Source organism: Muntiacus reevesi, chromosome 7 (genome assembly GCF_963930625.1).
Source record: "Muntiacus reevesi chromosome 7, mMunRee1.1, whole genome shotgun sequence".
NCBI lineage: Eukaryota > Metazoa > Chordata > Mammalia > Artiodactyla > Cervidae > Muntiacus > Muntiacus reevesi.
Window position 1 is genome coordinate 97,020,353 of NC_089255.1, and position 13,755 is coordinate 97,034,107.

The window sequence follows — 13,755 nt, forward strand, 5'->3', positions numbered from 1 at the left end:
GATTTGAAGTCCCTGAATTGTTTACGAGGAGAGGAAAGATGCTGATTCCCTTCCAACTCTTACGTATGCACGCTGAAATGTCTAGAGAACCGCTGAAAGAATAATAATAAGAGTGTAAACCTTCCAAACTACTATAGCATAATATATGAAATAAGGGAAAAAGTCAACTCAATAGAAGATAAGAAATGAAAGAAAAAGAAACATGAAGAGGTAGGACAAATTGAAAGAATGAAATAACATGAAGGAATACAATGAAATAAATCTGAAATTGCAACAAATATAAATGGATTATATAATTCATTTAAAAGATATTACAGACTTCACAAAAAGATCCAGCATTATGTCATTGATAAAAGATGCATCTAAAATACAGGACATAGGGCTTCCCTGGTGGCTCAGAGGTAAGGAATCTGCCTGCCAGTGCGGGAGACGTGGGTTTGATCCCTAGTCCAGGAAGATCCCACATGCCGCAGGGCGGCTAAGCCCTTGCACGACAACCATGGAGCCTGTGCTCCAGAGCCCGGGAACCACAACCGCTGAACCTACGCAACGCAGCTACTGACGCCCAGGAGCCCTAGAGTCGGTGTTCCACAGCAAGAGAAGCCACACGATAAGAGACCCCCACGTGGCGAGTGGAGAGCAGACCCCACCTGCTGCACCTGGAGAAAAGCCCGGCGGCCACCAAGGGCCAGCGCAGCCAAAGATGAGCAAATAAATGAAAGCATTTAAAAATACAACACAGGACATGGAGAGTCTGAAAAAACAAAGAACGGAAACCTAATAGGAAAAACTAACAACCAAGAAGTCGATTATACCCCACAGATGCCACACAAAATACACTTTAAGACAAAACTGCTCTGAGAAATAAAGTGTGCTACTTCATAACAATAAAAACATTCAAATCTCCAAGAAGGTGCAAGAATTCTAAATGTGTACATGCCAAATAGTGTAACTTCAAAATGTGTCAAGAAAAAAACCATCATCTATCATCTTAGTAAGAGATTTTCAACACACTTTTCTCAGCTAAAAAAGTAGATCAAATTAGGATAGTGGTCATCTTACAAAAGATGGTGGCTTGGGGTCATGAGGGGACTTCTTGGGTGAAGCTAACATTCTATTTTTTTAATATAGGTGCTGGTTACATAGGTGTACTCGCTTAAAAAACCATCTGTCTACAAATGTAACCACAGACAAATACACACACAGCATATGTTTACATATATATTTAAATATACACATTTATACTATATATCCTGGAGAAGGAAATGGCAACTCACTCCAGTATTCTTGCCTGGGAAATCCCATGGATGGAGGAGCCTGGTAGGCTACAGTTCATGGGGTCGCAAAGAGTCGGACATGGCTGAGCGACTTCACTTTCACTTCACATACTGTATATCCATATATACTACAAATGGTGTGCATTTGTGTGTATACATGCATAATGTTTCCATTTACATGAGAGCACGCACAACTAAACCATAAGCAGTTTCACAATAAAAAAGTATGTGGCAACATTATAAAGAAAAACAATACAAGCCAGAAACAAGACACTTCACATCTACTTACCTCCAAGCAGAAGGAATTCTGCCCTTCTTAGCTGCAAGGGAGTCTGAGAAACAAGGCCGTTAACGGACATATGTTGGAAGCCAGTAGACTCTGCCACAGGCAGAAATTCCACAGCCTTGAAAGTCAGGGACGGGATTTTCACCCTTTACAGGAGTCCAGAGGACCCGGCTCAGAGAACAGACCTGCAGACAGTAGGAGATGCTGCCTTCACCCATGAGGGACGGTGAAGTCCCTAATCTTTCTGTCTGGCAGGTGGAAGGATGGGATGGTGGAGGGGAAGTGAAAGAAGAGCCCACCCCTTCCTGAGCCCAGTGAATGATGGCAAAGAGAAAGCAGATAAGAAGACAGTGCAGACTGCTTGTCTGACTTCTCCCTGGGGGATTCTGCCTCTTGATAGAGGAGGTACCTCTGAGGACAGAGGGGTGGCCTTGTGCCCACAGCCCTCCAGCATCCGGAGCCTTAGAAAGAGGAGGGAGAAGAAGCCTAAGTCCCCTCTTGCGAGCAGTTTAGGGACAGAGGTCTTCAGCAGGAAGAGGGAAGGAGTCAGGAGGGACAGAACCCCCAGCAGGTTCCCGGCCGTATTCTCAGTCAGACACCAAAACTCAAGATGAGGAGGGGACCACGAGGTGGGTTTCAAAGACAGCAGCAAGGAACCCTGGCGACAAATGAGACACACGGCCCACGAACCACGGTGGCCAGGGCTGGGGGCAGGGTTTAGGGCGGGAAGAATGGGCCGCCCCCCACTGGTGGCCCACCTCCCCCCACTTCCTGGGGTCGTCTCCCAGATAAACTACCCACCCTGGAATTCTCCTGGCACGGACAACTGTGAAACTAAAACAGGCGTTTATACCCGCAGAGAGGAACTCAGGGAGGGTGCCACTTGCGTCTGTCAAGATCAGTTTAGAACATGAACTTCACAAGGGCCACGCTGGGGGATGCTCCCAGTTTAAGAAGCCAGTCCGTTAGGCAACGGATGGCAGACTCTGCCAGCGACCGCATCCCCTTAACATCCCTACCGCAGAGCAAAGTCCCCGGGGCACGGCAATCACTCACTAACTGCTCATTCAACGAATGGGTGTACGATTCGTTTCCCCAGACTGGCGCAGATATATCTTGGGCATGTCCCTAGATCAATTCTTTAAAATGATTTCACAGACAAAATCTGTGAGAGCCTGCATGTGAAGTATGAATTAGTTACCGACCATTCACCTGAAATCGTCAAGAGAACTGGAAAGTGCCAGGCAACTGCACGTTATTGAAAATGTCCACATCGGTTCCATTTCAAGTTCCAACCAGTCACATACATACCAGGCCAAGTGGGATGCCTGGTGAAGACTTAACTTGTCACGTTTCCTGTTTGCTAGCAGAAAAGCAGAGCTCCTTGCTTAGATGAGGAAATCAGACTAACCCAGTTTTGCTTGGTCTCTATAAACACATGTGGAGTTTGTACAACTTGTGGGTAAGGATGTCCCAAGAAGGAGATAGTCAACAGCCTCTTAATCTGACAATTTAAGCCAGTTTTTTTTTTCATTTCAAAAGAAATAAAGGAGATATCCCCATATTTGCATGTCGGAGTGTTTTAAGCAGTTCGTGTGAATTAAAAAGACAGTGAAGAACAGGGGAACCTGGCGTGATGCGGTCCACGGGGTCACAGAGAATCAGACACGACTGAGTGGCTCAACAACAATAAAAGAGAACGCTGTCTAGGAAATCTGTCTTTATGGATGCCACCAAGAGAAATTCTAAATGTAATATTTGGGTAATTCAGGAAAATCATATCCCTGCGGTAAGGGCCTTTTGTTTACCAACTCGGTGAATGTGCTCAGGGACGCATGAAGGGAAATTCAAACGATGAAGACAGATTAAGGAAGATAACCTCTGACAAGGGAGCTAAAATGTTCCTCCCATCAGTAATGGTCGGAAGACGTGGGAGTACAGAACGTCGAGAAGTAAAACCCTACCTCTTGCCAAAATCAGAGCAAACATTACCCCACGCCACCCCTGCCATTTTTTCCCAGGAGGAGACTCCGTCTCAAGCGTGGACAGAGCTCTCAAGGATCAGCCCTGGAAGAGACACAGAGGACCAGGCGTGAGGGGCCAGTGGGCTGGAAGATGCCTGCAGCTCGGAGTCAGGGGGCCCAAGGGGGAGAGCGAGGTGGCTACTGGAGGGTGTTGGCCCTGGAAACATCGTGACCTCGGTCCATTCATCTGTAAAATGGCACACGAATGCATATTATCATTATTTCTTAGTAGCAGTAACATTATATTAATACTAGATTATCATAAGAATAAATTGGGTCAGCATCTGATAAATGAAAAGCCCTTACCGATTTGAGGTGATTTTTCTGTGTTATCCAATACTGCCAAACTTACCATGAGTAGCTTACTTCTTTTCCGAGACCATTCTAAATGCTAACTCCAGTCCCATGAAACCATATGACAGTCTTAATTAAGAGCCATTATTTAAAAAGTGAAAGTGTTAACTAGTCATTAAATGGTAACTGTTTTCATTTTAAAGGCTGCAAAAATGCTAAGTTTGCCAAGTCAGAACATTTCAGAGTTTAAAGAGATATCTGAGGTTACCTAAAATGTAACCTTGTATAATATACTAAAAATTACCTCTTCAAGTAGGATTTGCTACTGTCTGAATTTTAAGATGTTTTGGAAAGGTTGAAAGCAGGAGGAGAAGGGGACGACAGAGGATGAGATGGTTGGATGGCATCACCGACTCAACGGACATGGGTTTGAGTAAACTCCGGGAGTTGGTGATGGACAGGGAGGCCTGGCGTGCTGCAGTCCATGGGGTCACATAGAGTCAGACACGACTGAGCAACTGAACTGAACTGAATTTTAAGATAAAGTGCCGTCTGCAAAGGCAACGAACACACACTAATGCTTGGAGTCCTCCATTACCCACTTCAGCAAGGCCGGGGTAGCTGGACAGCTTTGAGTTCCAAAACAACGTCCCCAAGAGCACTGGCGAGTAAACGCTCACTGGAGGAGAATCCCTGGGCTGCTGCTATGAACACGCCCCGGGACAGCTCTATTCGTTTCTATGACGGGACACACTCCTTCCTCTTTGAAATGCAGGTGGGAGAAGGAATAAGACAGGTTTCCACAGCCCAAACGTGAAAACCTTTATTCAACTCAATTCAACAAACAAAAGTTAAACACAATCATTCTATCTGCCACCACAGCCAACTATTTTGTGCCTATATCAGCTTCATCTTTCTAGAGGAAATATCTTCTTTAAAAAAAAAAGAAAAAGCTTCAGCACAAATTGTTGGAAGATCTGCAGCTTCCCAGAATATCGATGACTTTGATCGCCCCTCCGACCCCACGCAGGTAACAGAAGCACAGTGGAACTAACAGGAGCCTACAGACAGGAGGGGCCTCCCTGGCCGCTCAGACAGTCAAGAGTCTGCCTGCAATGCGGGAGACCCGGGTTCGATCCCTGGGTTGGGAAGATCCCCTGGAGAAGGAACGGCTACCCACTCCAGTATTCTTGCCTGGAGAATTCCATGGACAGAGGAGGCTGGCGGGCTGTGGTCCATGGGGTCACAAGAGTCGGACAGGAGGCTATGCCTTCTCCTCGTGTAAACTGCAGCCCCCAAGAAGCAATGCAGGGAGTCTGCTGCGCCCTAAGCAGCAGAGGGCTACTACACTTGGCCTGCCGTCTCTGCTCCTTCCTTCTGCCACGACGCACGCGAGCATCACGGAGTTGTCAAAATTAGTGGAAGGGAAGGGGATCCCTCCCTCCATCACCCCTAGAAACCTTAGTATTCATGGCCTCTGGGATGGAAAAAGGGGGACCAACACTGCCATTTCAGTAAATCTCACAACAGAAGAGACAATCGGAGAATATTTGATGATATTCAAATATCATCCGCGTGTCATTTTCCTCAACACTCAAATCACTACCGTCACTGCCCGGCAGACCGCACAGCCTGGCAAACCTTCACTTCAGGAGCGACACTTAACATGAAGTCACCTTCGCTGAGAAACTGAGGGACGGTGATACAACAGGTCCTGAGGTGGCGCCGTCCAGGACGGTGACACTCCGCTCGTCTCAAACTCCTCCACGCCGGCCCGCCGCGCCCAGGCAAGGGGGCCCTTCGCAAGCCTCCTCGGCCGCCGGCGCGAGCAGGCTGGTGCAGGCAGGCGCAGCCGGCCCCACGCGGAGCGGCCCTCTGCAGCCGTCAGGGCCGAAGCTGGTTCTCTCTCCATCTCAGAAGTTCCAGGGCTCTGCCGGCAGTTCCCCCGGGGCTGACCTGGGGCACTTTAGGAGCAGTGGTTTCCCAAGAGCTCACGGGGCCCTAGGCTCCTAGGGCACAGCCCAGGAGAGGGCATGGGCTCGGGGCTCCTGGCGCTGGGCTCCCGCCAAAGCACCTCTCGTTTTATTCCACTCACATACTAGGGTCTCGCCTAAGATTCCATTGGGTGCTGAATATAAAACCAAAGTGACGTCTTCAAAAACGTGTGAAAACCACTGCAACAAGCCCTCCCTGAGGCTCTCTTACGCCCTCCCCAGGCCACCCCCTTCGAATGGAGGTTTATGTGTTTCTTTTCCTCTAAAGAACCTCTGCCTGTTTCCTCTTTCAAACTTTGAAACATGAATTGAAACTACTAAATATATTTATAATATTCAAAAATTAATCTGGAGGTTTGCACAACAAATCTTTTCAAGGTGAAGATTTGCTTTTCTCATATAGACTCCAGCCTGGCTTTGACTATACCCCTGCCTCAAATTCCAACTCTCCCCATAAACTGTCTGCAACGGAGGCATACACCTGACATTTAATCTTTACGGATTCTGCTGTTACAAGCCAAGAGAGGAATGAAGCGGCCTCGTTCCCTTTACCTCTCCACAAACCTGGCATTTGATTGGTATTCTGGGCTAATTATTAGAAATTTGGCATAGTCATCAAAAAACGCCAACTTCGGTCAGTGTCTATATATCTGACAACTGAAAATGAACTGGAATTTTACTGAACATCTTGTTAACGTGTGTTGGTCGAATAAGTTGTACATAGCGGGATAATGATCAATTTTTCTAATCTCAAAGCCAAAAATAAATGAACAGAAATGCCAAAGATCTGAAGTAATTTAATTGTACTCCTCAACAGTCCATTTAAAAACTAAACGTTCTGAGCAAACTCCTTGACAGACCATGGAGCATGAAGGCAGATTCTTGAAACCAACAAATCCCATTCATTTCCTTCAGTTTGTAAAAACAAGCAACTGACAAGTTTCCTGCCAATGAACATAGCTGCAGATAAGAAAGCTCCTTACAGGAAATCCTTTGCTAAAGAGAACAGTTATGCCATTAAGGTTAACCTTTTTCACCAAATCTCAATTAGTTAAACATCTGACCACATGGGATCATGAAATACCTGCTGAATCACCCCCAGTGATGCTGTATTGCCTCTAATGTCTGTATTTCCTATGACACAGACGCAGGGTGACGAGAAGTGAAGCGAAAGTCGCTCAGTCATGTCCAACTCTTTGCGACCCCCATGGACTATACAATCCATGGAATTCTCCAGGCCAGAACACTGGAGTGGGTAGCCTTTCCCTCCTCCAGGGGATCTTCCCAACCCAGGGATCGAACCCAGGTCTCCTGCACTGCATGCGGATTCTTTACCAGCTGAGCCACATGGGAAGCCCAGAGGCAGGGTAGTAAGTAAATATTACAGTACATTTATGATTCTTTCCACCTCCTCTCCCTGCTCCCCCTCTATGCAATTAGTTGATGAAAACAAGGGACATTTTCTGCTTGTTTTTTAAAAAGATCAAAGTGTTAGTTAATTGAGATTAAAATTGACCATTTTCAATTAAGATTAAGCAATACAACGCTATAAATCATCATGACTGTAAGAAGGATATTTCTAAATGAATATCACGCACTTCAAAATTTAAAGACCACCATGGACAAGATTAGAAAACATGTAAGAAATGTACTGGCTATATATTTACAAGCTTCAGTGTTGTCCCCCAGAGTCAGAATTCAGCCTCCTTGGCTAATGTCTTGCTTAGCAAAGTGAAAGGGGGAGATCCCCAGACGTTTCCCCTTTCTTTCCTCTCCTCACTAAAACCACCACGAAGATACTGAACACATTCACAACCCTGAGCTGGGAGCCTCTCAATTATCCTAAAAATTAAAGCACTCTTCTCTAACCACAGAAAAGGAAACTTTTTCTAAGTTAAGAATAATAATAATTGCAGTTTTGAAAGAGCTCTTAATTCCGTGTAGGAGTATCCTTCCCCTATTCAGTTACTGAGAACACCCTTCCTTATCAGCCAAAGCACCAGATTCGTCAACCATCCTGCACAGGGAGCCTTAGAGCAAAGCTCCAAAATGCCACAGCTCTTTACATTCAATTGCTACAGTTCAAGTTCGAAGTCTCTGGCAAACTGAAACTCTTCATTATACTGTCCCCACGTGCCTCTTCCGCTCCAGGTAACAGCCTATAGTCTACAGCTCCACAAACAGCAGACACACGAATCAGTCTGCTCCCAGAATTAAGTGATCAAATACATGCTTCTCGGCCTTCCCCGGCGCAACTCCGAGGTAACAGAATGCAAGCTACTAAGCGTGTGTGCTCACCCTTGCTTTCAGCCCTTTTCCTCACATCTTTCCATAAAAACACAGCTATGAAATCCAGGAGACTGCATTTTTGGTTGTTGTTGTAAAATGACCTTGATTTGACAGGCACGGTCTCAGGTTTCAACAGATGCTGTGAGAAAGCTTACAGAAGCCAGCATGTTCTCCAGGCATCTGTGATGACATGCAGGCTTTTTTTTTTTTTTTTAAGTGGTGGTTATGGTGGTGTATGTGTGTTGGGGGGTGGGGGGGAGGTTACTCGTTTCAGTTTCCATGACAACCATGTCTCTACTCATGGGTTATTAGATACCATCCACTTCCTGTGTCTAAATTTTTAAGCCAATCAGAAAAGTGTTTATACATTTAACAACTTCTGGGACTGTCTTTCTTTAATTGGGGTGTTTTAAGCCTCAAATGAAGTTGCCCACCAGCCTTATGTTTTTCCTCTTATATAGAACATTTCACATTTACCAATTCACATTCTTTTAAGGTGAGGGATGCCCTTTTTCTCTGAAAAGCATTCTCCTCAAACCAGATGTCACAATCTTATGAGTGCACAAAGATTTTGATTGTTGGCTCTTCATGGCCTTTTTCTTTCACTGTTACAGACTAAAATTTAGAAATTTAGTGCATGATACATGCACAAGACACTTACATTATCAAAGCAAAGATACAGTTAAGCACCCCTCCGCCGATGGTAATATTTAACTCTTCAGATCCAAAAAACGGTTAGGAAAAATTATTCTGAGTTGGACAACTTTGCATTCTACAACTCCCAAGCAGAAATCACCGAGATCGTATTGTAAAGTGATATGTCTACAAATGCAAGCTAGTAGCTGACGTCTGCAAAGAAATTTGTCACCAAAATGGCCTACTTTATCTGAATAGAAGCAAGAACAAAAAACTAAACACCAAGGTGTCTCAAGCCAAGTGCACCCGAGTTAAAAATCAACCTTGCAGAAATCTGGGCCCAAGAAGGCTACTCTGAAACGACAGCATGATTTTCAAAGACGGTTTTGGGTGACTGTTTCCCTAAGTCTCCATCTAACTGACCAATCGGTGTGACAGCAGAGTGGGCTGGAGTCATCTGTGCAGTCTTCCGAGCTCTGCGCTCTCCCCTCTCTAAGGCAGAGCAGGCGATCAATGAAAAACAGGGAACAAAAGGAATATAACAGGATGTCTTCCTCAGTGAAGGAAAATGATTCCCTTTTTCCTCAATGAGCCAGTCCCACCCAGCCCAGGGTAGCTCCGCATGGGGGCTCCCAGCAGATCAGACCTTGGGGCTGAAGCATTTTATATTTGCAATCCCGTGTCCCAACTGCTGGCAAAAGTGTCACCTCTAAGCACATTCTGTGACAGAGGGCTCCCGGAGCCCAACCAATTGCAACTAATAAATTAAATAAATTAATAATCCCACCACCAAAAGCTGCCGAGAAGGACCGCGCTTTCCCTTCTCCAAATGTCAATCGGGCAGCATAAACAAAGCATGAAAAATAGTCTCTCCAGCCTTCCCAGCCAGGAATCAAGGTTTTTCTCCGCCAAACAAGGCTTCTCCAAAAAGAGAAATATTCTTACTGCCTTCCAAGGAAAGTCTCAGTCTGTAGATGTCATATCAGGAAAACCAGTTACAGTATCTGAAAAGAGGTTTAAACTGCCCCCAGATTTGACACTGTTTATAATTGATAGCAAAACAGTTGCGACAGCAATGCTGTAAACTCTGCCAGCCAAACTCCACATTTAACACATTAGTTCCTTGAAAATAAAAGTAATGTCTTGGGGAGCCCACAAAAGTAAAGACTGAGAAAGTAATTAACAGAATTACTGCAATTATTTGATCATTTTAATAAATTATCCACTTGTCTGCTGGGTTTTCTTTATTTTTTTTTTAAGTGACTATCCACACATTTCTGAGAAACTTTTTTTTTTTTTAATGAACTTACTTCTGAGACAGAACTAATGAAAAATATGCAACTCGCCGTCCCCCGGACCTCTCCCGCGTGAAGTGCAGGCTACGAATCCGTCCGAAGCCAGGCGGGGCGCGGGGACGGACACCCTAGACAGAGCCCCGGGCGCCCCCAAAGCGCAGCCGAGCCCGCGCGGCGCGGGCGCCCCCGCAAAGCCGAAGCCGGGCAGGGCTGCGGGGGCGGGAGGGGGCCCCGGGCGTTACCTGCGGTCGGCGCGCCCCCGGCTCCTCGCGGCCGCATCGGGGGCCGCGGCGGCGCTGCACTCGCGGGGGCCCCGCCGCCGGGCCGCGCCGTCTCCGGGCCGAGCTGCCGCCGGTCGCGGCCGGAACCCGGCTCCAGCCCGGCGCCCGCCCGGGTCGGCGGCTCCGCGGGCGCGGGCCCGCCGGGTCCTAGCGCGCGCCGCCCGCCTGCAGCCGCACGTCCGGCCCGCGCAGGCCGAGCCGCGGCCGCGGCAGGTGCGGGCGCGCCGGGCGGCGTGCGCGACCCCCGCCCGGGACGCCGAGGGGAAAGCGGGGCGCCCGCGGCGCGCGGCAGGCACCGGGGGGCCCCGGGCCCCGCAGATTCGCCTGCTGCACTTGAGACAGTCCGCCGAGTGATCCCTGCGGGGTCCGGAGTGACAGGCTTCAAAAACATAACGCCCCCCCCAAATTTTTTTTTAAAGATCGAAAACGGTGTGTTTAAGTTTTAAACAGTTTTCCAGTGATTTTCCCCCCAACACGCCCTTCTGCATTTTGCTCTCACTTTTTCATGTGCTATTTTAAATAACAAAGGCCCATATGGCTAAACACGTAGTCATTTGGTTTTCAAAAGACCTCAAAAATTGCATCAGAATATGCACTCGTGTATCTCCTAAGAAATCAACGAGCAAGAATTAATGGTGGCATATGGTGTGCTTCGTGGAGGAAACTTAATTACAAATTAAAACAAATGCAAAAATTCACAAATTCACTAAACTGAAAGTAAGTGATGACCCTAGATGTATACACAAATCAGTTTATGTGCAATTAGGGGAAATGTAAGTTCTAGATTCCTCTAACTGCAGAAAGTCTGTTACAAGAAGAGATTTCCCTCATTTGCTCCCCAAAGGGCCTTCAGCTCAGTACAGTCATTTCTTGCGGCCCACCTGGAAGGTAACTTTTAAACTTGCAAATGCTCATTTAAGAGGCCAATTCTATTAGCTCTTAATTCAAAATAAAAGTGCTTTAGTTTGAAAAGCCTGTTTAAAAGGCTTCAAGACTGGGAGTTTTCTTTCCGTCTTTGATATCACCAAGTTTGAAGGTCACAATTCTGCAAAACTGCTAATAACAATGGCACCGTGGTTTGACACCAAAAGGAAAAGCAAATATGTGTTTTCTGAGTTTCTATTTCAGGAGCTCAAAAAGTCCCTTCGAAAATTACTCTTGCCCTCCCCCTTCCCAATTATAGCTAAATAAATGTAATGGAAGATTTTTAGTATTAATTAAACATCAAAGGCACCTTTTCTGCTTCTTGATGTCCACGCAAAGAAATAGATGTACTATGTTACATTTGTCCATCTTCAAAGTCCTCCTGCAGACATCTCATGTAATCTTTACCCTACTTCTGTGGTAAAACAGACACTATAATCCCTGGTTTTCAAGAAACGAAGGGAAGGGGAGGTCCTGAAGAGTAGAGGGGCTTGTCCAAGATCACACAGCTGGTCCTTGGAGCAGCTGGGATCCTCAGGTGAGATGCCAGCATTTCCAACTGATTCCTGCTTTTCCCAGTGCCCACCTGCCTCCCAGCTATTTCTCTACAAACACTAAGGAAAATGAGGCGTCCAAAACACAGGCTCCTGCAGTCACAATTTCTTACCTGTTGTAGAGCAGCGATCTACCAGAATGGAAATAAGAAGTTAGTTGCAAAGGTTTTCATCTCTGCTACACGAGGAAGCTGCCCGGTCAAGTTTCTGTCCTGTGGCGGCCCAGGGCACCCGGCAGACTGGAAACTGGAGCTCCGGGGCCACGCAGCGCCCCTGTCAGCCGCACACCTTCCACACTTATCACGGGCTGACTCCGCCTGGCACGTGGAGGAGTGCGGTGTCCTCAGCCCCAGCACTGAAAGTCCACGGGAGCTCTGGAACCCCAGAAGTCTCCGATGCCAGGTGGCCTGTTGGAGAGAGGCTGGCCATCCTGTCCCGACCTGCTGACAAGCGGGGCGGGACTTCTCAGCCCTCCTGCACCCCTGGGAAAGTCAGCAGTCAGTTCTGTTTGTGGCACTCCACTTCCTCCTCCCCTCCGCCGAAAGGAAATGTGACTTCTCTGATGATGGGTCCCAAACCACCTAAATACCAGCCAGGTGAGGGCTGGCTGACACTTAACGGAAAAGACAGAAATACCTGATTCTTAAAAAAATGATTCTTTCCTTTTCTTATACAGCTCGTAAGGAAGGGGTTAGGCATGGCAGTCCTCAGAAGACATTGCCTTGGATGGATTAATGCGAAACCTACTTGGTGAGTTCATTTGACTCCTTTGTTGACACTGGTCCCGGGACTTCCCCAGCAGTTAAGTGGTTAAGATTTTGCCTTCCAGTGCAGGGGGTGTGGGTTCCATCCCTGGTTGGGGAACTAAGATGCCACATACCTTGCAGCCAAAAATATAAGCAGTACTGTTCCAAATTCAATAAAGACTTAAACAAATTTTTTTTAATTGAAAAAAAAAAATCTCATTATAGTCACACCATCCACTGTGGCCTTCAAATGTTAACAAATGCTAGGCCAAAAGTCATCTTAGCACCAATAGGAGCTGATGAGAAACTGAACAGAAAAGAGAGTGGTGAGCAGCTCCTCAAAGCTACAGCACACCAGAAGATGGACTGGTCAGAAGAAACCACCATTTTTTCATTTATTCTGGAAACCTCACACGTTGAAAACCTGTAAGCAAGGTACTGTTCTAGGCTCTGAGTATAAGAAATAAAAGAATGCATCATACAGAGCCCTCAGACAGGCAAACAGTTGCAGGGCGGTGGTGTAAATGCTGCAGGAAAACCATGTTACAGGTGATCTCGGATGGCCTGGGACTGCAGCAGCGTGGAGCAGGGCTTGGTTCCCAGCCAGAGATTGGGCTGGGTGGCGGTGGTGGTGGAAGCACCAGATCCTAGCCACTAGACTTGTGATCAGTGACAAGAGCCCTGGGCCTTTGGCTTTGCAAAAAAGAATTCCCACAAAGACAGGAAGTGGTGAAACAAAGTATTTATTAAGAGGAAAAGAGCAGAGTGTGTGTGGATAGGCACATGGGCAAGCTCAGAGGCAGAGCTCCTGAGTCGTGCCCTCGGAAAGTTTGAATTACTTTCATAGGCTATTTCTTCTGAGTTTCCTTTGGCCAATCCTGTGGATTTGCCTGGTTCACAGTGTGTATCTGGTGTATCTCAGAATCCCCCCAGAGCTTCCCTCATGACTCAGATGGTAAAGAATCCACCTTCAATGCAGGAGGCCTGGGTTCAGTCCCTGGGTTGGGAAGATCCCCTGGAGAAGGGAGTGGCAACCAACTCCAGTATTCTTGCCTAAAGAGTCCCATGGACAGAGGAGCCTGGTGGGGCACCGTCCACGGGGTCACAAAGAGTCAAACTCGACTGAAGCGAGTTCGTACACAGGCACAGGATCCT

General features: G+C 47.0%; 1 protein-coding gene across 4 annotated transcripts in view; it reads right to left on the reverse strand.

The window, feature by feature from the left end:
- The window catches only part of FOXN3 (forkhead box N3), a 439,974-nt gene extending 429,532 nt beyond the window's left edge, over window positions 1–10,442 (reverse strand). For 2 of the 4 annotated variants that reach the window (XM_065940205.1, XM_065940203.1), the window contains exon 1: window positions 10,338–10,433. The gene's annotated coding sequence lies outside the window, so the exon portion shown is untranslated. Of the gene's footprint in view, window positions 1–10,110; window positions 10,301–10,337 lie in introns of those variants that run through there. The other 2 variants (XM_065940204.1, XM_065940206.1) reach the window with 2 other exon arrangements.
- Window positions 10,443–13,755: the final 3,313 nt, after the last annotated feature.